This window comes from Harpegnathos saltator, unplaced genomic scaffold, assembly GCF_003227715.2.
Source record: "Harpegnathos saltator strain DR-91 unplaced genomic scaffold, Hsal_v8.6 scaffold403, whole genome shotgun sequence".
Classification (NCBI taxonomy): domain Eukaryota; kingdom Metazoa; phylum Arthropoda; class Insecta; order Hymenoptera; family Formicidae; genus Harpegnathos; species Harpegnathos saltator.
Window position 1 is genome coordinate 113,034 of NW_020230210.1, and position 26,979 is coordinate 140,012.

Below are 26,979 nucleotides of genomic sequence, written 5' to 3' on the forward strand. Positions count from 1 at the left end.
CTCTCTCTCTCTCGCCACCAACAGAAATATAATTATATAAACGTGAACGTATAATTATATCACAGATGTAATTGCACTTATAAAAGTACCGCGATACAAGATATAATTACGTTTGCTGCTGTACCGTTACATTTAGATATTCGCGAGATTGCGTACGCGCGCCCTCAAGGGCCAGCAAAACGTGACGCGCGTGCTCACGCATCGGGGGCAGTATATTTTTTATCTGACGGCCAATAAAAAGGAACGAGACACGGGGTTGGCAGTAATTATAAAAGCGCCGTCGCAGCCCCGTTACGTCGTCGTAAAGTCGCGCTCGCGCGCTTCCTTGTCCCACGCGTAATGCTAATGCGCGCAGATGAGCGAAGGAGTGCGGCAGAAGAACACGAGACCGAGGAGTGCCTCCTCGATCCTTGAATTGAGGCCTCGTACGGCGAGCGAAACATGTCGCTCGCTCGCTCGCTCGCTCGCGCGCGGGCGCGGGCGCATTAATCGCGACGCGTTAGCGCTGCATTAATTGATGGCGAGAGGTGGGCAGGTAGGTTCGTCGTAATTTATCCGTCGCGTCTCCGCCAACGCCGAGAGACAAGCTGCAAGATATACAACAGGGTGCCTCCGGGTTACGCACACTTCGATTTATGGATTCTCCGCTTGACGCGCGTCTGTTCGCAGCGAGCATAGAGATGCCGGGGCATTTTAGGCGGGTTAAACCGATGGTCGATACTCGTGCAGAAAATAGAAAAGTGTCGAAATATATTCAACAATAGACCTTGAAAGAGAGAGAGAGAGAGAGAGAGAGAGAGAGAGAGAGAGAGACTGAGTTGAATGAACGTTTGAGGAATCCCGCTGTTTTCCGAGAAACCCGCAAATATATATAATAAAATATGTCTCACTCAAGACACCCCATAGAGACAAATAAACGAATGATCAATGATTGCTTCTTACAGATGATGACATCAGGCAGGATCTGCGAGGGTGACATTGAGGCCGGGCGAAAAGACAAAAAGAACGACGGCTAAAGATATGCGGTTATAACTGACTGACAATCGCGCGAAATCTCCGCGAGCTCCCGCGAGCGAGCCGCAGTCGCCGCCAGTCGTCGATCTACTCCACTGGGAGTCGCGGGGTCGCCGAATGAAGCGGTAAATGAAACCCTCGGCGGCGGCAGGCCTCGCGGGCGTCCGCGCCGTCGGACTTCGCGCGCGATCGCGTTTCCGCGAGCGGATGAAGACGTCGGCGACGGCCGGGCGCCGGGATTTCGCGCGACGGCCCTGGGCCCCGGCTGGCGCGGCCTCGCTGGGTGGGTACGCGAGATAGAATCAGTAGCTGGAGCTAGTTAGACGATAGCATCGGCGAGCCGCGAAGCGAGGATATACGAACGGCAGGCAGCAGGAGCGAGGGGTGCAGGCAGAAAGAGCGGCGGCAGGGGCAGCGGGCGGGCGGGGGGGGGGCGAGCGAGCGCGAGGGAGAGGGAGACGCGCGAGAGCGCGATCGCTGATAAGAGCCGCCGCGCGGCCGATAACGCTCCCTTATCTCTATCCAGTGGCGCCGCAACTCTCAAGGCTCTCCCGGCCTCGCACATGTATTCCTTCGCTCTCGTTTCCTCGAAACGTTCCGCGATCTTCCATCCTACACCCTCCCCCTCACCCCCTGTCGCCACTCTTCCTGCTGTCGTTGCACTGACATCGCACTCTTTCCACCGCGCCCTCGCGCTTCGACTTCATTTCACCGTTGGTGCCTTCTCTCTCTCTCTCTCTCTCTCTCTCTCTCTCTCTCTCTCTCTCTCTCTCTCTCTCTCTCTCTCTCTCTCTCTCTCTCTCTCTCTCTCTCTCTCTCCCTCTCTCTCTCTCTCTCTCTCTCGAAGAGCACTCGAGAGAATCGAAGACTCACACGCCGCCGGGCGGCTGAAGAAAGCGAGCCCGCGAATTCGCGAGATTCATTTTTGGACACGAATATCACGCTCAGAGCGACACTTGCGAAATCTGCGGCTCCGATTCGAGCCGAGGAATGAAGAATCGACACGGACTTTTGGATGAAGTTTCTCGAGAAGGAAGGATAAACCCGGTGGTGATCATCGCGGTTATCATCGTTACGACTAAGGGTGGATCTGTTTTTATTGATTTGCCAGAAATTTCGCGATTGTCAAGTCCAAGTTGACTGAACTAACTCGGATATAATATCATTTTGCTTCTTCCTTGTAAATATAACGTCTACCAAAGTGTGTCATCTCGCGTGTGAAAAAGGTCAATAAAATTGTCAATAAAATTTTTATAATTGTTCAATCATGCAGCGCCATTATATTAATATTATAACGAAATCCCGAAATTATGTCAAATCAAGTGTAACTTGCGAGGAAGCGCGCGGCCGAGAAATTTTTAAGGGGACGCCAAGAGGGTAGCTTCCACCCGGCGCGCGGAGTGGAGAAAACTCCATTGTGGTCAGACAAAGGATCGCGAGGACCAACATCTTCGTACGCGTAGGAATTTCCGAGCAAACTGAACCGCTAAGCGATATCTAAGCGCACACGTGCGCACTCTACACGCCGCACCGGAACAGGAACGGGAACGGAACGGAACGAGAGGACTCCGCCGAACCGGAACCGTATACCGGCCGTGTGACACCCTCGTCACTCGACGCGATCTTCCACCTAGATAAGTTCCTTATCAGGATCCGGGCCGATATTTCCCCATCGCTGCGCCACCGCCATCGCTGCCGCCGCCGCCGTCACGACTTTTTATCTGTTCCGAGTCGCGACGGCGGGACCATTCGAGAAATTGCCGGAGAGTGCCCGTGAAGACGACGTTAACACACCGACATGGCGCTCCGAGGAGGAAGAAAGACGGCAAAGGGCGGTTGAAAGAGGGACAGCATGGGCGGACGAGGAGGAGGAGGACGAGGAAGAGGCAGGACGCTGACTCGATGTGTTATCGGCGAGGATATCGAAGTGTGTGTATAAACTAGGACATCGTCGGCTCGCTGATACGGGCACAGCGACGGCGAGGGGTAGCGGCGAGCGGGGCCGGCCGGGGAAGCGGGAGCGGCGGGGTGAGGAGAGCGGAAGATTCACTGGACGATAAGGGGATAGGATGCCAGATTTCCGCGGCAGATTAGATCGCAACCGTGGATAGAGGCTACCTCGACTGCGTACAACTCATCCGGTTCTCTTTTTCCTCCTCGTCCCGACCTCCCCTACGCTCCATCCATCCCCCCCCCTCTCTCTATCTCTCTCTCGCTCTTCTCCTACTTCTTTCTTGCCTCCCCCTCCGCTGCGCGTCTGTGATCCTCGCTCTTTCTCTTTCCCTCCGTCGTCGGCAAACAAATTGGCCAACGTCTCGCGAGCTGCGTCATTGTTCTCTCACAGAGCGAAAAGAGAATGATAGAGAGAAGAGAGAGAAGAGGGAGAGGGGGGAGGGGTGACGGAAAGGGATGGTGCGCGGGGGCAGATAGATGGGAGGATAAAATTATCGCGAGGAAGAGGACGGCGGAGCGCGGAGCGGGAGAGAAACGGAAATGGAGAACGCCGGAGATAAGTCCGGGACGAGATAAATTTGTTATCGATGTATCGCCTGATTACGGAGTCGGCGATACCGCAACGATAGCGCCCGGTTAATCTTGGTACGGGGGCAGGGGAGGGGGGGAGAGGGGGGCGGAGGAGCGACTTCCGGGGCTTTCCGGAGTGTCTATCGGTAGCTCGACTCGCGCACCGCGCCGGCTACGTTCGCTCGCCGCGCCGGTACGTTCGCTCGCCGCGCGTATGCACGTCTCTCACGGCGATCGCTCGTTCAGCTCGTTTGCGGAAGAGGCGAGGGGGCGCGTTCAGCACCGAAATCTGATCGTCGGAGGTGCTGGACACGCGCGGATCTGACTCGCGCTAATTTCTATCCTAGTGCCGCGCGCGCAACCGGTGTCCGGCTATCGACTTGTGCGGATCTACTTTCCCGCGCCTCAGTCGTCCTTCGCTGCGCAGAATGAATGCGTGATTTTCGCACGCGCGAAAATGGATGCGTAAAGGGTAATTTGCACGGCGCTGCTTTTCGCCGCTTTGAGCAAGCTTTTTAATTCGCCAGCGAGTCAGCCGGTAAAAACTTGCAGGCGCTCGATTTTCATTCGCTAGTGTCTAAAATTAAAAGGGGCGGCGTTTAGTTGATCAGAGCCGAACATGCCCGACTTTGTCGCAGCAACCACTAGACGTCGCGCGTCTTTTACATCTTAGACGCTTAGCGAATAAAAATGTATCACTTATCATCCAGTAGTAGTTGCAGCCGCAAATTCGCCGACGAATTAAAAACCTCGCTCAAAGCGAATAAAAGCAACATTGTGCTTGAAAATTTACCCTCGAGGTAATCGAACGCTCGAAGTTTAGCTCGGATCGCAAGAACCCGCTAAAGCTGTCGATAAGCTGTCTGTTGCCGTAAGAGATAACGTCGCGCGAGATCGGCGCGCCCGAATAATGCAAATTTTAATATAATAAACTCAGCGGCCGATTCCAAAGATTCGCATGGTGCAAAGTGCTGCATATAATAATAAATCAATCTAGAATCCCATTCTAGAATCAACGGTGGATCTTTGGATTATTTGCGCTGATCCTCCTTAAGGATCATTCACACGTGCGACGTTCCGAACACGAGAATGTCATTTAATCGACTCGGAACTCGCTCGGCAAATTTTCCCTGCGAAAGAGATTACAACATGAGCGTGAATTTCTCTACGGGCACAAGTTTCTAGACCGGGCGATCAGCTGCACCCTGCGAACGCACGACCTCGCTTTTCCCGCGCCGCGCCGCGGCGGCTCAAAGTGACAGACCGACCGTTCCCACCTGGTGCGGCCGCCACTTCCCTTTTTCCCTGAAGAGGAATCGCTCGGAGCGAGCAGCGGTCGCTATCTCTTATTAGCATCGACGCTCTATCCGCCAGCTATCTCCTATCGATCTATATACCTTCCCGTAAGTGCAATCGCTCGCAAAACCGGCCGACTCACCGTCACACGCGCGCGCGCGCGTGCGCGCGGCGGTTCTAATCGGCTCGAAATTGGCCCGAAAGCGGCCCGACCTGGTTCCCGGCGCGAATTTCCGACGAGGGCGGATGACGGCGGATGCTTTCGATTTTCGCGAGCGCGGGGTGCGAGTGGCGGGTGCCGGGGGCGGTTGCGCGCTAGCAAGCGGTGTGTGTGTGTGTCAGAGAGGGAGAGAGAGGAATGACGGGGAGGGGGAGGAGGTGCGAAGCGGCTGGTACAGCGCGACGGGAGGACGGCGGAAGTGGGACACGGCGCTGGTGTCACCGACGCGGGCTAGTGACACAATGAGGATGACGAGGATACGAGAGAGCGGGCGCGAGGTGACTTTATCTGGCGCACTGACGCATCATGACGAGCCATGACGTCCAAACGGCGGCGCGAGATAGTGTGAGTCACGCGGAATCAGAGTGCGAGAGCGCGACGAGATGACGATAGAGCGTGTGAGAGAGGAAACGAGATATCGAGATAGAGAGAGGGAGATTGCAGCACAGAGAGAAAGAGAGAGAGAGAGAGAGAGGGGGGGGGAGGGGGGGAGGGAGGGTGGCAGAGAGCGGGGGTGGAGGGCGGAAGAAGAGGTGTAGGAGGAGAAGGAGGTGGAGACGAGGAGATCGTTATCGACACTTTCCTGTGTCCTGCCACGTTCTGAGAAGAGCGTTCGAGCTGTACGAGGAAACGCTGGCCATGAATAATTCATGGTCGTCGCCGAACCGCTCGCTGCCACGGCGCGTCTCTCTCTCTCTCTCTCTTTCTCTCCCGCCCCCGGTCCCTCTCGTCGTTCCGACGGCCATTCTGCGTTTCTCCGGTCTGCCAAAGTTCCGGACGGATTCCCGCGCCGCGCGCGAATTTTACGTCGCCACGGCGGAGAAGCGCGAGAGAGACGTCGTCCCAGTCAGACAATCGTATCGGTCAGCAGCGAGGTCGGATCTGCCGGATCCTTCGCACTTTCGCGCCTAGATGACGATCGGCCCAGCCGTCATGCCCGCGGATGCGCGCGCGCGCGCACGCGAGTGTGTTATTTCGGTAACGTCGCGTGTTCTTCGACGCCGCGCCGAGAGCGCATCCGAGTGAGGCCGCGACCTCCGCGAGGGACTGTCATCACGACGAACTTGAAGGAGCGATCTTTCACAGCAAGCGCGGCACCGACGATCCCTGAAAATCGATGAGGGAGGGGGGGGGAGTACTGTACGTTGAATTCGGGGAATAGAAACGGACATTGTCGTATTCGTCGTTTAACATTTCGAGCGCTCACCGCGGAGCTCCGGCGAGCTCCGTTTGGTAACTATTATCGACACGTTTAATGGCAACATCTGAAAATCTAACGCGACACGGTGTAATAAAAGCCACCGAGTAAGGCTATTAACGCGATTGCTCGATCATCGGAAAGGTCAAGGTGACCGAAAATCACGTCCGCAGTTCTGTAATCCGTAAAGAAGAAACCGCGCGACTGAAAGCGTCTCTCGCGCCGCGACACGCGCTGTCGCTGCTTGCACCCTGCAATTGCATTTCGGTCCGTGTCACGGGAAAATGCGAGCAGGGGGAGCGGGCAGCGAGTGAGAGATAGGAAAGGACAGGAGTACGTTAGTTATCTTCCGGCCGTCAAAACGGCGCAAAGTTGTGCTGGTCGACAGAAAGACGAAGAGAGAGAGAGAGAGAGAGAGAGAGAGAGAGAGAGAGAGAGAGAGAGAGAGAGAGAGAGAGAGAGAGAGAGAGAGAGAGAGAGAGGAGAGAGAGAGAGAGAGAGAGAGAGAGAGAGAGAGAGAGAGAGAGAGAGAGAGAGAGAGAGAGAGAGAGAGAGAGAGGGATGGGCGAGAGAACGACCAAGGAGACGACGAGGGGGAGGACAGGGTTGGACGTAGAGACATATCTCGGTCGCAGCAGGTTGCTGAGGACTCGGTGGCACAGATACCGGCGCCTCAATGTCACAAGATAGCAGACTCCGTCCGAGAGCCGTCGCGACGCCAGAAGAACGCGCAGCCTGATGCACCTTGCACCGTGAGCGTCGTGCACGCTGGCTGCACCGCGGGTCATCCGACGTGCGCGACGGCCTCTCCGTCACAGCCTGCCGTTCGAGGCGCTCACCACCCTCCTGATCGAAGGGTAGCCGGCGCGGGCGCGGCGATCGACCGGTCCCATCGGTTCCAGAAATGGAATTCGGATCGACGATCGATCGACGATTGGGCGTACCCGCGGAAAATCGCCCATTCGGAAGATTTATAAAATTTCGTGCGCATGAAGAAGAAATGAAGGAGAAAGGATTAATTTTCACGGTATGACGGAAGATAACGAGGCCGATAAAGAGGGTCGATGGACCGTCAATTATTCCGAGGACATTATTCGGAGCTCCGTTAAGTTTTGCCTAATTGAATCCTGATCTTTCGAAGGGTTTCTATTGATTTTCTTTAATTGGCCTTTTCCTTCGATTCCCATTTTTTTCTTCCATCTATTCTCAAGTAACGGTCTGTGATTGAATTTTCCTTCCGCTTTCTTCTTCTACGCAGCCTCTCTCTCTCTCTCTCTCTCTCTCTCTCTCTCTCTCTCTGACTTTCCGATAACGAAGGCCGATCGCGAGCCGTTGAAGGTTTAATGGGGAGCAGTGTCCCGACGGCGGATGATCGCGGCTGCGAGCTCTGCTTTCGGCGAATTCGCGCGCGCTGTTGCAACCACGAGATTATGGTTTCGGTGTTGCGTGCGTGACGCATGTCGGCGTACGAAGGTCGATTCGGAAATAATTTTATCTCGCGGCGTAATCTACGCTACACATGCGCGTTCGCGAAAGAGAGAGAGAGAGAGAGAGAGAGAGAGAGAGAGAGAGAAGCTTATACATGTGCGCGTGAGCGTGAGCAAGTTGGCCGCGGCGCGAATTGTGACCGATTAAAAGTGCACCAAGAGGATCTCGCGGCCCGGCAGATAGATCGACTTGTTGTGTAAACAGTCGTGCGTAACTTTTCACAATATTTGTCAATGCTGTCGATAAACGCTCCACCGCGCGGGTGAACTTCGAAAATGATAAATATAGATTGTCCGTGGAACGATTGGAGATGTACGTTAATCTGTTCAAAACGCGTTTTTTCCCGATATTCCTGGAAGATTACGTCATAAGCCAGTTTGAGCAATCCTTCCTCCCACTAATCTACTTCATATATCCGTCCTTACGTAATGATCATCATCGAACGTATTGCGTGTGGTATTGATTATCGATCATTGATAAATACATAGACTTAAATTGAAAAATAGACTCAAGTTGAAAAAGATAGATACATATAATAAATGTGGCGCGTATCGATACTCATATATACAGGGTGTTTAACGATAAACGTATAAAGCTCTCGTGCGTTTGTCGATCTCAAGTCAAACTCAACAAAAAAGTCCTGTGCTCTGCTTCGCGAAAAATTACGTAAAATTTTGAGCTATCAATTAAAAAATATGTGTAAATGATTGTAAATAATTCGTAACAGATGCATTTAATAAAACAGAGAAAGATCCCGAGAGTCGACGAAAGGTCGACACCGTGTATAAATCTATCGACCAATTAATTTGTAGTACGTGGGCGATCGCACACGAGATCGCACAATCGATACAACTCGTCATCTCTTTTCTCTCGTTTTCCGCTGATTTTTCTATGTTTCTGATGTTTCTCGCTCGTTGATTTACCGAGGAAAGACACGCTCGTTCGTTAAGCGGTTTCCGCGCTAATTACGAGTATTAATTTTGCCAAAGAACAAAACCATGGGCGGCGATTATTAATCCCGCCCGTATATCGGCCAGGGACTCGCGGCCAATCGACGTCGCTTCTCCGATAAGATCTGATTGCCGAGGCGAGTTCGACTTTCAGAGCTCGATCGATATATACACCCGGCTCCTCTCTCGCGTTCGTCGTCGTCGTCTCGCCGGAGATTTCGAGCCTCGTCGCCGTCTCCTCCCCCCCTGCCCACCTCGCCGCCCCTCTCGTGCCTGCCCTCACTGGCGGGAGGAGGCATAAATATTGACGATCGATAAGCGATTAGCATAATGTCTGGCGATGTGCTCGCGATAAGCGCGCGAATGCGCTTAACCAGAAACAGCGCGCGTGCGCTTTCGCGTGACGTTTCGATCACGCCATCGATATCGCCGCTACGCTGTCGAAGCTAAAAACCTTCAACCCTTTCGTATCCGGCTACCCCCGTCCGGCGCCACGGTCCTCTCCCGCGGAGCCGACATAAATTCTGTCTCTCCTCCTCTATTGAATTAACCCTTCGCCGAGATGGCCGTGAAATATGCGGCGTCGCGCTGCAAAGTTGCACGACGATGGCGCGAGACTGCTCGCTCAAAGAATCGCGAACTCGCGAGAACTCGCTTGCTAATGAGCCAGAGAGAGAGAGAGAGAGAGAGAGAGAGAGAGAGAGAGAGAGAGAGAGAGAGAGAGAGAGAGAGAGAGAGAGAGAGAGAGAGAGAGAGAGACACCCGGTATAACGAGACCGTCTCTCCGAGCGGAACGCATCGAAACACGCACGCGATCGCGAATGAAAAGTATCGGAAAGGGGGAGGAGGAGGGTCGACGGAGAGAAACGCGCAGCGCACGATCGAGCGCGGCCGTGTCTTTCGCGAGAGACACCCGGTACAATCGAGGGCGGACTTAATGCAACATTAAAAACGAGCGGCGCGCCGCTTTATCAGTCATTTCCATTTCTTGATAACTGTTTCTGCTTATCGGGTCTCGCTCGCTCGTTCGCTCGCTCGCTCGCCGTTTCTCTCCGCTTCTGGGGCATCGCTTCCTCCCTCCCTCCCTCCCTCTTTCTCCCTGCCCCCCTTCGCCAGCCGACCCCCTGAACCGCCGTCCTCTCCTCTCGGCGAGCTCTCGAAGAGAGAGAGAGAGAGAGAGAGAGCACTCTTTCTCTCTCCGTATCGCGCTTCTCTCACTCGCTCTGTCTTTCTCTCGCTTTCTCTCTCCCTCTCTTCCTCTCTCTCTCTCTCTCGCTCGCTCTCTCTCTCTCGCTCTCTCTCTCGCCCTCGCTCCTTCTTTCTCTCTCCCTCTATCCGGTAATAACTTCACCTATCGCCTTCATTGATCTCCCTATCACTGTTTTATCTCGCTACAATGGCGTCGCGGCGAGTGGGCCGACCACGTCCGTCTACCGGCGACTTACATGAGCGAGCAGGAAAGATCGGGTCGCGCGAGCCCGGCGCGTTTTCAGAGTGCCGCTGCTCTGCCTGTCGATCGAAAGGACTCCGCGGAGCAGCGCGCAACAACGGTCCCTCGGCTTTGTGTCAGCTCTATCTAGATTTTATTATCAGACGAGGAGGCAGGGATATCAGATAGAGTGGAAATTTCAAGCGCCGCGCGGCGCGCAGTCCGGGGCGCGCGAGCGATCCGTATTATTTGCGCGCGTATCGCTGGCTTGAAATTAAAACTCACCGCGCGAGGGTGTGTACGCGTGCGAGAATGAGGGTGTGGATGTGAGCGAGTGCGCGCGCGCGCGCATGCGCGCGGTGGACGTAATCCGTTGTGATGTCTATTTGCAAACATCCCTGTGTACGTTGGCGATATCGATGGCGCGCTTCGCTCGATTAAAACAAGTGCTATTATATCGGAGAAGGCGTTGATTATTACGTAACGCGATATTAAATTAATCCGTTCAAAGTGAGTTCGATTAGCGTTTTAAATGGCTACTTTGTCGAAATATATATGTATATATCAAACGTGCTAATTTTCAAATATTTCGTACAGGGAGTGAAGCGAATATATATTTATTTATTACGTGTCGCGAGTACACGCTTGACGTGGAAAACGCAAAATGTTATAATTACAAGGTATCTCGAGGACGATTATGCGCGCGTTGTAATGCGACAATCGTGCGATACCATTTCGTTCGTCGTAATTACGAAACATGAAGACCGCGCGCGCGCGCGCGACAAATCCCGTCGGTTATACGTAAAAGACGCGGCTCGGATCGAATTTGGCGATTATACTCGGTCGCCAGAAAATAGACAACTATACCTACACTCGGATGGACGAATCGAGCAGACGAGAGAATCTGCGGCGGGCGAACGGCGGCGATCCGATAAACTCGAACGGGGACGAGGATATCCCTAATCTTTCGCCGATCTATCGCGAATGAGCCAAGTATCTGGCGACCACGGTCCAGTCTGCTCTCGACGAGGTTATGCTGATAGAGGCTGGCTACATTATTCAACGCACACCAACGTACCGCGTGCGCGGACACGCACGCACGCACGCACGCATGCACGCGTGAGAGCGCGCCGCGGCCGCACGGAAGGCAGACGCGCGCGCGGAATTCTGCCGAAATTCCGCGTCCCGGAAAGAGCAATTTCTCTCGCCTCTCGATATCGCGCATTTGAAATCGCTCAACGCCGACGCATTCCTTCCTGATGTGTTTCACGTTGTGGAAAAAGAGGAAAGAAGAGAGAATTGCGCGGCTCAGAGTTGTATTTTCCTTAACAATTAATTTATTTACTTTGCATTTTCCGAAATATACACCATGCAAATCGCACAACTTCAGCTCCAGCTTGATTTCTCTATTCTTCGCTGGGATTTCGTGTGTATTTCCGAGATATATATTCCTTGTTGCGACATTGCTTCTCATTAAAATGCCGATGGAAAGCTTGTCAATCGCGCGTAATATTTTCCCTACTCGACGATCGTATTGTAATGCTCCTCGTTTCTGGAATTTACGAGCGTGATATCGAGAGCACGCGAACGTCGGATCGGCGGCGACGCAATCGATACCGACGATGAGAGCAGCGGGCGAGTGAGCGAGCAAGCCGCGCGTATCGCGTCGCATCGTCGTATCGCGTCGTATCGTATCGGCGCGAATCGCTCCCGAGAACCCGACGAATTTACATAACGATATTATTAGCGAGCAATCGCGACGTAAATACAGAGAGATAGCGCGATGTTACGGTGAACTCGCGCAGCTCGCGCACTTAACGATCCTCCCTCTTGTGTCTAATAGCGCCGTGAAAACCACGCTTCCTGGTGTTGCGGATCAGCGCGGTCCCACCGACGCCTGGAAACGCGTGTGAGTTAGAAGAGAATTCGCGGCGATATTCCGAACTTTAGTAGTGGCGAGAAATTAAATTCGAACACGAATCAGGTAGCAAGATCGCGTTGTAAAAAGACTGCAAGGAACAGTTGAAAGGAAAGAAAAACAAATTATCCGTGCGGGAATTGTTAATAAAATGCTCAACGTCGGCGATAACGGTAACTCTCGTCCACGACAACGCCCTTCCTCGACGAGCGCGATAAGCCGAGAGGATCCGTTTAGATTTCGAGAGAACGTTTAAGATTTACTGACAGAAGGTCGCGGGAACGATAAAAAAAAAAAGACAGATGGATAGAAGGAGAGAGATAAGACGACAGCGAGAGATACAGATCTCGGAGCTCGGACAGATCATCAATAATCCGCAATTAATAAAACGGCCCCGGCCGACGGCGATAATAACAAACGATAGCGACGGCAGACGCGGTGCTTCGCGGCGCGACGAGGAACGAGGGGAGAAAGATGAAGAGGAAGGAGCGGATGAAGAAGCGAGGAGGAGGAGATAAATAGCGCGCGGGGCGCGCGGGGAAGATCCTCGTTAACGATATAGCGTTATCGGACGAGAAAATCGGCCGATCGTTACGGCAGATTCAACGCCGGCCCGGCGCGGCGCGTCTACGACGCGTAGAAGAAATTAGAATGTATTCATCAGCGGCGGAATTTTAACGCGGCCGTATATTAATTAGCCAGCGCGAGGCGATCGCGGTGGGACGCGGAGCGAAGCGGGAGAGCAGCCCCTCTCGGCCCCCGCGGGGGCCGCTTATTAACCCCGTCGAAACCGTCAGTCGCGAGTAGCTAATTAGCAATTAGAGAACGCGAGTGAGCGAGCGTGCGTGCGTGCGAGCGTGCGAGCGACGACGAGAGTAGGACGATCGATCGATTGGCTCTCGGCGGCCGGCGACGACTGATCGATCGATCGGCCGATCGTTCGTCGCGACTTTCCGGTTTCCGAGTCTGAATTATTGCTAATTAAGCATCGAATCGCACACATTTGCCAGAATCCGCCGGGTGGAATTAAAACTACGGAATTGGACACACACACACACTTGCAAGGATGTTTTTATTCAAATTCTCCCAACGAATCCCTCATTAGAGATTTTTAATCAGCAACGTCGCTTTCAAATATTCTTCTCGTCTCGAATGTCGTCCTTCATTGTTTTCCAAATCATCCTCTGCGATCGCGTTTTCAATATCCTTGGAAAATAGCCAGATCGGCAAGCAACTTTTGCAGCGCGATAAGCGACCGGATCCACGTGGCGAATTATCCCGAAAAATCACACGCGCGCGCCCATAATTTCCCGCGCGTCTCTCTGTCTCTCTCTCTCTTTCTCTCTCTCTCTCTCTCTCTCTCTCTCTCTCTCTCTCTCTCTCTCTCTCTCTCTCGGCCCGTCCCGTCTTCTCCGAGTCGAGCAACGATGGGAGAAATCGCTTTTACAATCGACGGGCGCAAAAATGGCGGCCGCTCGTGCTTATCCTCTCTTCAACGAGCAGGTAGAGCACCGTGTTTGGCATCGATAGGAGGATACATCGAGGACGTCGCGGCCACGTCAATCGATAGCGGCCGTTCGATAGCCGAGGGCGAGGGACCACCTCATCCTCCTCGTCCTCCCCGCTCCCCCGGCCCTCCCCCGTCGTCCCTTCCTCCTCCTCCTCCTCCTCCTCCTCCTCCTCCTGCAGCGCGTACTTCCATCCGCGCATAATCATCGGCAATAAATCTCGGGTTGCATAAGTGTAACGAGAGATACGGGATCGCAACGCACACAGCCCGAAGCGAGGCTCATCGTCGGGGCCGAGCGCGGCGCGCAGGAGGGGCGGGCGGGCGGGCTGGCTGGCTGGCTGGCGCTGCAGCGATGCAGCGATGTAGCGATGCAGCGATGCAACTCCGCGATGCGCCGGCGGAATCGTGAGAGAGCGAGCGAGCGAGCGAGCGAGCGAGGGAAAGTCGACGCGTGAAATTGGCCCGCGACGTGTGTACAGGCGGGATCACGACAAAAGCGTCCGCGGCCGCGCCGCTTCAATATCGCGAAAAAGTCGCGACCAAGTGTCGTGGAGAAATCCAAGGTTCGGAGGAGCGGAGGAGAAGGAAGAGGCGCGAGTGGCCGGCGAGTGGCACGCGAGGAGAATTCTCAGCGCGGAAGCCAAAATGAAGCGCACTGTGACGAAGAGAGAGAGAGAGAGAGAGAGAGAGAGAGAGAGAGAGAGAGAGAGCTGTCCCCGAGCTGCGTTGCAAAGCCTTTTATCTCGTGCTTCCGCGGGAGGAGCGTGTCCGACCATCGCCAACGGAACGCTTCCGCATTTAGTTCGAAGAACGACTTCCGCGAGATCCATAAGCCACGACGACACGTTGCGCGAAAGCGCGCTCGAGAATGCCGCTGGATCGTCCGGTCCGCGAAATTTCGGTGACTCCACGGCGGTTTTCTTCCAGGGCCCGGCGGATCCGCCGACAGCGGACAGAGACAGATAAAAATCCCCGGCGCTTTTCGGTGCGTTGCGATTATGCAGCGGGGTGCAATTAGGAGCGCGCCAGGATACGCGCCGTTAACGGGTGTCTGAATAGAAACAATCGAGCGGACGCACAATAGAGCCACAACGGACCCGCCACTTAACCAAGCGAACTATACCGCGCTTGAGAACGCGGTATCTATGATATTGAGTATACTATAAAGTGCGCACGATAACAAGCCGACAGAGAGCGAGAGCGAGAGAGACAGAGAGAGGGCGAAGAAGGGGGGAGAGGAGAGGGAGAGAGCTCGCCCGCGCACACGCGCTCCTTTAATCCCCGTATCGAATCGCGATTTCAATCTCTTTTCTCCGCTTTTCTTTCACCGCGACACGTCGCTGAATATCGCATACGCTATTAAATAATTGACTTGGACTCACCGCGCAGATAATTAATTATCTTACGAGCCGAAAATTAAACCGGTAAAGAGAAATAAGTACGATACAGAGCTGTCGGCGAAACCGATTGCCGACATCTGGAAGAAAAATAATATTATAATATTTAGGAATATTAATATAAGCATTACTAATTGATGTAAATTAATACCGTAAATACGTCGATACGCATACTTCGTTCTTTCCGAATGACGCTTACGACGGTATATTTCCAAAAATCTATTTAAACGAGTCGCGTAGCCTCGCATTCTTTTATCGTTATTCCCAACGTAAAACGTCATTCCTATCGTTATTATTAACCCGACCCGAGTTTGATAAGATCCGCTATCGCCGCCAACATCCCGTTCGCGAAGAGGAGTAGAACGTATCAGTATATTCTTTTCCTTTTTCAAATTATCTACCGTCTGCATGTGACTGACACGGGACTGTTATTCCCCCGGACTGTGCTCTAAAATAAGCGAGAGAGCATTAATGTCTATCAATGACACGCGTGTTATCGGCGAAAATCGCCGGCGAGCAACTGGAAAAGCCGCGAGCTATCGGCTCGGCCGTGCGCGGATGTTTTAATGCGTTGCAAATCGACAGATATCACCATCGACGACATAAAGTTTATCGCAAGGCTAACGACAAATCGTAATCTACTGCACCGCATACCGACTTCACCGCCGACCGAGAAACGAAGCCGAGGAGAGAGGAAAAGGAGGGAGAAAGAGAGAGAGAGAGAGAGAGAGAGAGAGAGAGAGAGAGAGAGAGAGGGGGGGGGGAGGGGAGTGGGAGAGAGCGAGAGAGAAGAATCGGTTTATTGTTCTGGGGCAAGCCCCGTCGGAACACATTACAGAGATAAAAGCGCAATACAAGCGATACGCAAGGCGTCGCACGCTAAATAAATATGAAAAAAGAAGATCGAGGAGTGGAGGAAAATATCGGGAGAGATACGGAAAATAACTAGGAATTCCGCAAAACGTGGATACGTTATGCAACGAATATTTTCGTTGCTCCAAGCGATTGTCGGTCGGCTAAATTATCTAAAATGATTATGCGTGTGACGGAGAAGACGACACAGTTACGCTTGGGCTAATTTTATGGCCGTTTCAAGTGTGCAAACGTGAGGAATCTCATGTTCCGAATGATCAAAGTTTCAAGTTTCCGATTAAAAAAGAAAGACGGTATATTGTATCGATGTGTATATTACCCTATTATTTATCTCTTATTTATCATTACTATCGTTCAATACTTTCGCAGATTGGAAGTAACTAGCAATTAGTATCTTTCGCGAGCTTCGATCGAAATATTGTGTGTTTCGTTTAACGTTCTCATGTAATATAAGACGCTAAACGATTGCGCGATTCGTCAAAGATTCGCCCTTTTAGGCAACGATTTAAATTCTTCCCGACGCTTCCATGGATGGATCGTTAAGGTTAGCTGCCGTCATCGGACGTTGTTTAGTGCTTTTATCTATGCCACTTGCATAATGAATAGCAATTATTTTCCGGTGCTCGGATCGAAAACGGATGTCCACTCGCCGCGCGGCGAAATAATCAAGTTTGGCCGTCGACGATGCGGTCAACGTTCCGAAAGAAACAAAAATAATGTACTCACTCTTTTAGAAAGGGAGAAACGCTCTTATCGGTAAAATCGGTAAAATTCCTCGCGTTCTCGCGCTCGCGTTCTTTTGGACTTACCTGTAACATAAAAGATACAAACATAATTAGTACAATTATCAATAAAACATTGGTTTGGAATTACTTTTAATATATAATGGGCACAAATCGTACATGTATAGAGAGAGAGAGAGAGAGAGAGAGAGAGAGAATACGTGTGTGAGCGTAGATTATAATTATATATCTGGAATAATATATGAGTTATTTTACACGTGTCCGGAGAATAATTCAAATTATCTCAACGTCAAATCTGAGATCACTGAAAATAAGCATGAAACCACGGCGGGAGCTTCCTGAATTTCTCAATCTCGAGGATCAAACAATAAATCCCCGAAGGCGCACGCTCGATAGGATCAGAATGAAAAGTTGAAAATACAATCTCACGCCGGACTAATTAGGCAATACGTTCCCGAAAGCGCGCGCCGACTTTCCACCGGTTTCTTCTGCTCGTTCTTACTTCGGGATCGGGCCTCTTAGAGCGCTCTATTCGAAACGCGAAGGCGAAGTCTAGAGCGATAAAGCACCGTGGTTGTTATACGCGCTGACCCAGGATCGTTAATTATCGCTCGGCGAGCGATAAGCATCGACGACGCCACAACATTTACTGTATCGCGAGTGTATTTTTAAAACATCGCGCGGCTGTTTATTCCGCCGATCGGAAGTCGGCATGCGGGCACCCGCTCTCGTTATCGTTATCGATTCCGTCGTCGGCGACAACGGCGACGACGATGTCCCCGAAGAGTCAGAAACTGTTCTCGGGATCTTCGCTGCGGTTTCGGCACGGTGTGTTTGCTCAACGTTCTGCGAGAATCCGCAAACTTGCATCGGGAGACTCGCGATCGCGGAAGCGCCTGTCCCGGAACGCAGCGTGCAACGTTCGCTTTAACGCTTATCTCCCCGATAAATCTTGACGTGTTGGACAATTACGCTTCGGATGACTCGAGCAAAAGCATGGCGGATACTAAAGCTGATTATAAATATCGAGAGAGCGAGAGAGTTGGCGTCTCTTCGGCACAATATCAACATTATTTACGCGCACCGCGCGCGCGTCACCAAATCTTTCGACGTAATTTCGGCCCGCTGCACGCGTCACGCCGCGTTATCATACCGGGTGTTTCGAGTCGCCCGAATTCGCTTGGTCACGCATACGCGTCTTTAGCGGCGAAAGGGTTAATAAATCCCACGAGCGACTCGTAACTCTCTCGCCCGGGCTATAACTCGAAATAGTTGGCGCGGCTTATCCGACGCCGATCGGCCGTCGTTACACGATGCTCCGCGGCGATGCCACGTAAGTCGTTGTCGTTTCGATTACGTGATCACTCGCGATTTTGTCGGCTTTCTAATAAGATATGTTACTAAATCAACCTAATGACTTCAATTTCTCCGAAAGGATCGAGAAAGTTTTCCGGATAAGAAAGAAAGATGCGAAAGTGCGAGAGACAATAGAAGTTGGATCGGTAGAAAATTCCTATCGAAATGTTACAACGATTCGATTTTCATTTGGGAAACTCGACACATTTTTGCGAACGGAATCGAGTGGAATTAATTTTAACGCGAATACAGCACAAACAGGTGTCTTATCGTTTTTAAGCTACGCTAAAAGTGGCATTACCGTAAAAACTTCAGCGATAATGTAACTTTTAATAACAGTAAAAATTAACAAAAGGACACAATCTAGTAGTATTTCTTTTAATAATATGACATCACACGCGAGATTGTTACGTATTTGTAGAATTGGGAAGGCCGCGATCTTGGAGTGGGGAATAAAAAATAGCGGTGTTTCTGCTCTTAAATTCAAAACGTCACACGCTACAAAGTAACGCCATACATGCAAGACGCAGGGAGGGGGGGTGGGGTGGGGAACGAAGGGAGGCTCTCGCAACGTGTAACCGCGGCTCGACGGCTCGCACCTGTTGCAGAGAGCGAGGCGGCCGGGGACTTTGGCGATCGATTATTTAGCAACAAGCCGCAGAAATTGGAAGGTTAATTTCGCCCGCTTGTTTACGTTCATCCGCGATAATTTCGCTCGCCTCGTCCTCGCTTCCTCCCGCGGCGAGGCGCTGCCCCCCGTCCCCGTCTCGCATCGCGGCGGAAGGCGTGCGCTGCTTTCGCATCCTCTCTTTTCGGTCCCGCGGAAGCCGAAAAGGAAACCAATTCGGACCGCAATTCTCGCAAAAGATGATGCGAACAAATCCAACATGAATTTTAAACACGAAATCATGTCGACTGAGGAAGCTGTTCAGCGGTAAATTCGATAAGCGCATTCTCACAAAAGTCTCGACGATTTCCGATTTCTTCCGAACTCACTCCTGCTTCATTTCGCGTCATTATTTGCCCGCTTATTGTCGCGTTCTTACGCGTAATTATCTTGGAAACATCGCGCGTCGACGTTAGTCGACGGGTCCGCAAGTTTGCTACACATCGCGATCGACCGGCGCAATTAGCGTTGCCCGAGGCTCAATAATTAAACAACGAATCCGGACTCTCCCAGGTCGGGAAGACGCGACTCGATACGGCCCTGAATCACGCGCGCCGCGCCGGTGTGCGCAGAGTATGCCCCCATCGTATCGGAAACCCATGGGAAAGAAAGAATCCGCAGGAAAGTCATCCGGCCCGATGGGACCGTCCGATATCAAGGGCCCGGCATAAAACTCGACTATCTTCGCAATCTGATGCCGCACGAACCAGTTTTCGGTGCGCGGCCGCCGGATCTTCCTGCTGTGGATCCGGCCGAGAAAACCGTCTCTCTTTACTCGCCCCCAGCCCCTTTCCCGCCCTGCCGCAACATCCCGATCTCTTTCTCTCTTCCTTTCCTCGTTTTTATGCCGCCTTGCACACGCTCGGTGTGCGTAGTAGCTTAAAATAGATGTAATTTATTGTTCCCACCCTCTCTCTCTCTCTCTCTCTCTCTGAACTCTTCCAAAAGTTGTTACTCGTTGTTGCGTTGATGCTGAATAGCACTCAACTGAGATTAAAACGGCTGAGATTAGATTAGATACGTATTATTACGCGTCTGATTTGATCTAAATATTGAATATAAAAATTTGAATAAAAACAGTTTGGCGTTGGTTTGCATGGATCTCTTTTATATTCGCGGACGTTTGTCGACGTGGCCGACCGTTCTCGCCAGGCAACGCCAGGCGAATTAGTTTCTCCCAAACTATGTGTCCTTCTCTCCGCCTGCATCCGTCTCTCCTCCTTCCGCGGCCGGCCCGAGAGCGCAGAAATACCTGCAAATCGGCGGCCGCCTATCGATCGACCAGGAGAAAGCGAATCGTGCGCGTTCCTCGATCGAAAGTCGGAATTGCCGGATATCTTTAATTGAAAAAAAATCGCGTCGGACTCGCGATACAGGCCGTCCCATCTTCGCTCGGACCTGATATTTACGACGACGCGCCCCATTCAACGAACTCGAGTCTCGTCTCCGTCGCATTATCATATGATTTCTTTTCTTTTCTTCCTCCTCAATCGCACGATTACTTGCCTCTGAAATAATCGACTTTTTCATTTTCCTCGTTCTCAGTATTTTCTTATCGTCACACGTGACTTCGCTGCATCTTTGTCAACCCGATCATTCGTCCTCGACGATTGATCCCAAGTTTATTAGTTATTCTCAACGCGTGTGACTTTATCGCGCGAGTAAACTCAGGCTTCGAGTTGTTTTCGAACCGTTCATTTTAGATCGCTCTCTCAGATTATTCGACTTGGGCGAGAGACAGAGAGAGAGAGAGAGAGAGAGAGAGAGAGAGAGAGAGAGGGGGAGGGGAGAGAGAAAGAGAGAGAGAGAGAGAGAGAGAGAGACGGAGGATAATTAAACACGCCATTGGTTACAGGACCTGGTCTTTTTCCATCAGACTAGGCGGCAATGATGACCGATGGACGAGGCCGATGTTGATAGCGTGGTTATCGAGTGATCTGGGGGCGTCCAAGTGTTATCGCGACGATAAGCCGCGGCGGAGCGATACGCCAGTAATCTCATCTGACCCAGGCCCTCTTCCACATCTCCGCGCGTTTTATCTGCTACGACCGTTCGCCGGTCGAGAGGACAACGAGCTTTTCATTATTAATTCTCCTCGCGCGCGTGTTTCGTGACTGCCGCCGCCGCCGCCGTCGCCGTCGCCGCCGCTGCCACGTCGTTCGTCGAAAATTGCGGTCTCGCGCCACATTTAGGCACTTTCGCGAGCAGCAAACGAAACTTTTTTTATCTCAAAGTGAATCTCCCTTGATTTTATTTTTATTTCCTTTCATTTCTCCTCAATTTTTGAATTTCCTTTTCGAATGTAGACACGCGCATCTTGCCGATGCTGTTTTTGTTTTCAACCACGTATAAGGCAATTTGTACTGTGATTTTATTTGCTTTCGACTCGTTGATTCGTTGTTTTATTATTACAACCGGGTCGTCGCAATTAGCACGCGGTTATGTTCTACGGATCAGCTGCAATCTCGTCGCTGGTACTGCACCTCGCCGCAGAGCTTATCGCCTTGTTTCTGCATTTAATCGCGGCGACGTGTTTTCGAGACTCTGGACCGACTTGAGTTGCACTCGCCGATAAGCAAGCGAGCAGAAGGAAAAAATCATTCGGGTCCGTTATCGATCGAGGCATCGCGCGCTACGTGAACTTCGGTTTTTTTTCTTTTTCTTAAACGATAAACTCCGCGTTGCAAGAGAGGAAAAAGACAGATGTGTGTGGCAAGCGAAAGAGAAGGGCAACACGGGTAAAAGACGTGTGTGTAAAAGATACTACATATTTTATCGCTTAAACAAAATCCCAAACCTGTCCTTCAAAATAATTAACGCGACTTCTAATTATTCTCGTTTAATTAATTATTTTACACTTTACATATTTCGATCCTTCAAATTTTATATTCTCTCACAAGCACTTTTAATTTTATTTATTTCACGAATCCTGTGACTCGTGATTCGCTATCGATGCTTTCCCGTCTGCACTTCACGAGATATTTTTATATTTAATTTGAAAACCGTAAGATCTTTTCCCCCCTCTCAAGTGCCGTCAAGATGAGTGCACCAACTGGCACAGGATTTTCGTCGAGATCGCGATGAAACCCGATCGCGATCGCTGCAGACGTCAAGGACGAGGATCGAGTTTACGCTCGAGCGGAGGCCCTCTCTTCATCGCCGACCACCCTCGATCGGTGGTATCCTTCCACCGTGTCACAATCATCGTCTTCGCCGTCGCCGTCGCCGCCGTCGTTGTCGTCGTCGTCGTCTTCGCCGTCGTCGTCGTCGTCGTCGTCGTCGTCGTTGTCGTTGTTGTCGTCGCCGTCGTCGACGACGCGTCGACCAAAAGATCTCGTCGCACGAGAGCGCGTGCACGAGAGCGCCCATCTCCCGCGATCGTTATCGCGCGAGGCGCGCGCGTCATGCGTGGTCCCGCGAGTGCGAACACGCCCGCATGCCTCCTCGTGTAATTTACGCCCGCGACGAGCCGGCACGATGGCAGTCGACGGGGAAGCATATTTCTTCTTACTGTGCGGTATATACGTTGAAAAAAGCAAATGGAGTATTTGTCTAATCTAATAATTGCTTATTCCGTCTATCCTTCGTTCGAGGGAAAACGGAGAGGTCAAGAAGAAGAAGAAGAAGAAGATATTATATTTAGCGTTTAGTGAGAAAAGTCTAATATTTACAGTTAATATGAATTGTATGTTTAGGTTGTAGAAAATTAATTACTAATTCAGTACACGAGTATCGCGCTGAATATATTTTTCGTGTTGGTGAAAACGTTACGCTATACCTCGTACTTTCTCTCTCGATATCGCGGGGGAGAAGTGTGGAAAAGAGAAAATAGGTTCACCCGGAAAGAGGGGTTGACACCCCTCGTTCACGCGCTCGGTCGCGGCGCTCAAGGTTTCGCGAGCGGAATTCCCACGACAAGTCGCGAATTTGCACGCGACTGCGGCGGCGACGGCGACGGCGACGGCGACGGCGACGACGACGACGGTGTCGGAACTTTGCACGCAACAGCGACGTCGCTGCAGCAGCCCGTTTGTGTGCGCGCTGCTGTTTCATGGCGAACACGCTCGGGCTGCTCTTTAGACGTCGAAGCGTGGCGATCGCGCTCATTCCCAATTAATCGATCTGCTTCGATGGCCAACGCTGCCGAGAGATCGTATCACCGCGCGGAGCGAACTTCCTATGCCTCGTTCGAGCGAGCAAGCGAGAAAGAGGGGGAGCAGGAGGAAACAAGAGGAACCAGTTTATTGTAATCTGCGAAAAATTCGCCACGAGGCTGCAAAATGGAGAGAAACTGGGGGAAACAATATGGAAGGAATATAAAAAAAGGCAACGAAAAGAGCGCAAAATTAGTAAAAAATATACACCGCACCCACAGACTCCAAAGATTTGTCGTCGAATTTCATGTTGATAAAACAGGAGGTTCACGTCCGGTCGAATCATAAAATACCCAAAGTAGACCAAATGACGTGACGATACAGTGAAAAATTGCCGACAAAATCAATGAGCATAATTGTTCGAAGTCAACAGTATAAGACAGGAAGGACAAAACGCGTGAAAGAAAAGGGGAGTGAAAAAGGGATCGAAGCAAGTACGAGGGAAAGAGAAATGGTAGAAACTAAAGGTAAGCGAGAGAAAAAAAAAAGGACGCGTGCGAGCGTGGAATAAAAAGATAACAAAGGGAAAGTTAGAAAAAAGAATGAAAAGAGGAGAACAAAGGGAACGAGAGGACGCGAGTCGGGGGAAGGAGGCACGCGGGGCACGAGGGAAAAAGAGGAAGAAAAATGATAGAGGGGTAACGGTAACGCGACGGTCGCGTTTATTATCGCGACATTCCGCGCGATTATCCCGCGAGCGCGTTATCCGGCGATCGATCGCAGATCGATATCTCTGCGGCCGGACCGGTTATCGCACGGCTGTTATCATCACGATCGATGAACGGAAGTGCATGCAACGCGACGTGACACGCCGCATCGCTGCATCGCGAGCACCTCCCTCCTGCCCTCCTCCCTCTCTCTCGCCCTTCCTCCTCCTCCTCCTCCTCCTCCCTCTTTCTATGTCTCTCTCCCTCTCTCTCTTTCTCTCCGTTATCGATCTCGAATTTATCGTCGCGTGCGTCTCAATTGCGATATTACGCGATCGCGCTCGATTAACGAAAGCTGCGAAATATTGTCGACGACGTTCGGAGTAGTTCGAATGACGCGACGATACAGTGGATGATCCTTTTCCTCTCCTTGCGCTGAGACATCGTATCGCGCGAGTCACGTGATGAAAACCACGATTCGCGCTCCAGGAATTTTCCCAAGGACCAGGAAAATTTGAGACAAAGAATTAAGCGATACGCGATCCTATCTGATCGAATTATTCCCGTTTCGCCATTAACAGCGCGGCGCAGGAGAGATTCCCTTGATAATACCTATCCCTTCGATCAGGTAGCTAGGGAAACGGAGAGAGAGGGGAAGAGAGGGAGGGAGGAAAGGAGGAGAGAGAGAGAGAGAGAGAGAGAGAGAGAGAGAGAGAAACGCGAGATATAAAACAGGATGCACGTCAAACGCTCCAACACTTCATAACGCAGTCTCGACCCCGCGCGCGCACCCAGGGCGCAGCAAAGGGTTAATTCCGGCGAATGAAGTTGCCAGCCGCCCCCGCACACGGGCGGCGGCAGGGGGCGGGGAGGGGGCGAAAAGGGTGTCGGATAGAGGGTTGGCGTGTTACGTGCCAAGACACACGACGGCCGAAAGGCATAAAAGCGATCCCGGTGGCTCCCCGTACCCGGTGGCGAGCGGCCAAGCGAGGAGCCAAGCGGGCGCGGGCACGGGAGACTAAGGGGGCAGGGGAAGGAGACGGGTGGGTAAGCCAAAACGAGCGGCGGAAGTAGGGGTTGGAAAACTAACGCGGGTCAATGGAGCGGCAGTCGCGTGCCCCGCATCCCCTAGCGAGCGGCTAGCGGTTTACGGCCGGGATCACCGCTTTACCATATCCCCTTACTCTCGACGGCTCGAAACGTCAGCCCCGCGCGCACCCCAGCACCGTCCCCCTCACCGTCAACGCTATCGTAATCAACCCCTTCCCGCTGGTGGCCCCGAGGCCACGCGGTGTTCGCGAGAAACGACGGTGATTTTTTCCTCCTCGCCTTCCGCAGTTTCGATCTCGTCGCGTCGAACCGTCGTCGTCGTTCGTTCGTTCGTTCGTTCGTTCGTTCGTTCGTTCGTTCGTTCGGGACAGAATTTTCCAACTTTTATGTATCGTATGCGAGCAACGGGAATTCAATCGTTATTATCGTAATCATTATTATCGTCGTGTTTTTTCTCCGCGGACGCTTTACAAAGTGCGTCATTGCTGAGAGAAGAGAAGAATGTTTTTAAATAACGTATAAAATGAAACACGCATACGATAAAAAGCGAGAGCAATTACACCGAAATATAGCTACTGAAACAAAACAAAAGAAAAAAGAAGAAGAGGAAGATACATCTCGAGACAGATTCTTCGAGTTTGATGGAATTCGCGAAGCAAATGTCACGCCAGAATGTTTCGACCGACATTTTCGTCCAAGTTCGCGCGACTAAAATCCATCCCCTATCCGAAACCCACTTGCGACGGAAAACACCCAAGGGATGCCTGCACCCTCTAATCTGTATCATTATTTATCATTATATTCCTATGACTTTCAACGTCTCTCTCTCTCTCTCTCTCTCTCTCTCTCTCTCTCTCTCTCTCTCTCTCTTTCTCTTTCTTTCGCTCTGTCTCAGTGGATCGGCTTTTCGATTTCGCGAGGGGGTCAATGCGGCGCAAAGTGGCGCGAAAATACGAGTCGGTCAGGCGAAGTGGAGCGAGCTGGAATGGACGCGGCGTCGGTGTCGGCGGCGGTGGCAGCGGTGGTGGCGGCGGCGGCTGCGGCGGCGGCGGCAGCGGCGGCGGCGGCGGCGGCGATGGCGGCGGCGGCGGCGGCGGTGGCGGCGGTGGCGGCGGCGGTGTCGGGCGTCGGTGGCGTCGACGAATACGAACGTAGGTAGGTAGGTAGGTACGGGCCGAAGCAAACCGGCGCACCGATAAGAGCGGCGGCGAGGCGTTATCGCGATCGCCGCGCGGCCACGTCGCGCGATAACGATAACAAACTCTCCCTCCTCCCCCGACCGCCGTCCACCCGCACCCGAAGCGTGTTCCCCGTGTGTATTCGTGTATGTGTGTGTGCAATGCGGAGAGGGCGAGAGGTGACTCGGTGTTTGCCGGCGTCGTCGTTGCCTTTGCCGAGCTCGAAGGCGAATCGAAGCCGAGGCCGAATTTGCAGGCCGCAATTTTGCTGGTCCGTCGACCGAGAGGATGAAACAGGCCGAATAAACGAGTGGCGGGACGAAAGCGCGACGGATGCGACTCGCGTGCGTTACTCCAGCGGTCCTTCGAACGATTCGCAGGATTTCGCCGATTCGCAGGATAAGCGTATTCGCGCAGCTCGATGTGTCAAGTTTCCTTTCGTATCCTTTCGGAATGTATCACCTGTTCTCTCAATTGTTCTCAAGTTATTGGTCTCTCGGTTTTCGATTAATAATTATCTGGTAAATCGGCTCGTTTCAACGAATCAATGAATATTACTGCGTGTTTCGAATCGAGAGAAGCGTACATTCAATTTAATATTCGACGAAGTAATCGTCGAGGTAGTTCTCACTCACTCTCCGACCGAAGCTGCGAAAGTGAAACGATGCAAACGCGCGGGAGTAATCCGCGCTGTACACGGCGAATGATTCACTCGGATGAATCATCCCGAGTGAAAGACGGAAGCAGATCATACGAGCGATGGTCGGGGGCCAAGGGGCGATCGAAGAAAATGCCGAAGGATCGAAGACTCTCCGTCGCGCTTGATGCTCTCGCTCTCGCTCTTCGCTCTCGCTTTCTCTGCGCGTCTCGTCTCTCGCCGAGATCTGCCCCCCCCCAACCCCCAGAATTTAAAATTCGAATCCTTTCCCAAAGGATCGGGAAAGAGGGAGGAAGCCACCCCCTGGCGTATCAAGCGACCCGCCGTCGAAATTCAGCACATTATCTTAGCGCACAAACCGACGACGTCGCACCCTCCGATAATTCCGATATTAGCGCGATTCACGGCGCCGGGGCAATGCCGCCTGGACGTCCGAGTGAATTTCCCGGGGTGCGATTTACCGAGCCCGGACGGCGCATTCATCGCCCGTCGGCCGCCCCGGCCCCCGCCGTCATCTTGATAACTCCCTCGGCTGCAGCGGCAGCATCCGTCGAAAGAGCGAGCGCGCAATCTTCAGGACGACGCGCCACACCTCACGCGCGCGCGCACACGCACACACCTGCCGGCCGACGATACTCCTCTCTTGTCCGTGTGCACGTGTGTGCATCCGTGCCGCGAGGAGGCGGCACGAGGCGGGAGAGGGGACTTGG

General features: G+C 52.3%; 1 protein-coding gene across 1 annotated transcript in view; it reads right to left on the bottom strand.

Annotated features, from left to right (window-relative positions):
- ush (Zinc finger protein ush) overlaps positions 1–26,979 on the bottom strand; it is a 187,711-nt gene that overhangs the window by 102,574 nt on the left and 58,158 nt on the right. The window lies entirely within an intron of this gene.